Source organism: Aplysia californica, unplaced genomic scaffold, assembly GCF_000002075.1.
Source record: "Aplysia californica isolate F4 #8 unplaced genomic scaffold, AplCal3.0 scaffold00291, whole genome shotgun sequence".
In the NCBI taxonomy this organism is placed as follows: domain Eukaryota; kingdom Metazoa; phylum Mollusca; class Gastropoda; order Aplysiida; family Aplysiidae; genus Aplysia; species Aplysia californica.
In genome coordinates, this window is record NW_004797561.1 from 752,925 (window position 1) to 753,963 (window position 1,039).

At 40.9% G+C, this 1,039-nt stretch overlaps 1 protein-coding gene across 1 annotated transcript in view; it reads left to right on the forward strand.

The window, feature by feature from the left end:
• LOC101850342 (probable serine/threonine-protein kinase nek3) overlaps positions 1 to 1,039 on the forward strand; it is a gene marked incomplete in the record, with an annotated part of 104,769 nt that overhangs the window by 18,860 nt on the left and 84,870 nt on the right.

Genomic DNA, 1,039 nt, shown 5'->3' on the forward strand with positions numbered 1-1,039 from the left:
GGGCAGTGTGTTTTTTTTTTTATTGCAATGGGTTTCTGAAGCGTTTTCAGCGTACCTGAATAATGTAATATTGTTTTGTTTTCGTTTTTTAAACCGATTATAACTGTTAACAGTGACTTTGAGCAAGATTCAGTTAAGGGGGTCTTTTAGAAGTCTTGACATCAGATGGGGAATACTTGATGAAATTTTTAATAAAACCCCACAGTTATTCATTGTGCAAATTATTGTTTCGTGGGCCATTTAGAAGTTGTTTTCTTTCAGTCATTGAACGATAGGTATGTGTGACAGTGTCAGGTTTTAATTTTACTTTACGTTGTGTGAATTTCTGATTGTGCCTTCTATATCAATTTTTTTTAAATTAAAAAAAATGTGTGCGTCTTCCTCCTGTCCATCTGACTGCCACGCAGGGGGGCTTTCGAAGTCAAGACGTTAAGTTGTTCGCCTCTCATTCAATAGGTCCCGGGTTCGAATCCAGATAGCGACGGAAAGTTTTCTTCTCTAAATTTTTTTTCTTTCACATCCTTTCCGGATTCCGGACAATGTTTTGTCGTCTGTTTCGTATCCGCTTTCTGTCCCCTCCCCCTCTGTTCCCTCTTCTGGGCTCCTGACTTTTTCTTCAGCCTTTCTACTGCTACTCCTTGGCTCCTTCTCAACTGTTGTCTTTCAGCCAGACCCCTGATCTTATTGTGGGAAAGATCTACACTTAGCCTTCTTGGACAAGGGCGAAAAGTCTCGGAGGTCCCATGTGCAAATTGTGCATGTTAAAGATCCCTTGGTGGTCCAAAATCGATAAGAGTAGGTTATGGCCTCCACCCAGGCAAAATTCAAAATTTCCTACGAACTGAAAATGTTTAATGTGTCCCGCAGGCTCATATGACCTTAAGTAGTTGCGAGTGCCGTTAAACACTTACCAAAAAAAACACCAAAAAAACCACCCCAAAATTGCCACGCTGACCTCTGGTTCTAGTCTTCTTTCCCCCCTTTTTTATTAAGAACTTGAGTGTGAGCAGCGTCTGCTGTGTAATGGTTAACCGTTAAG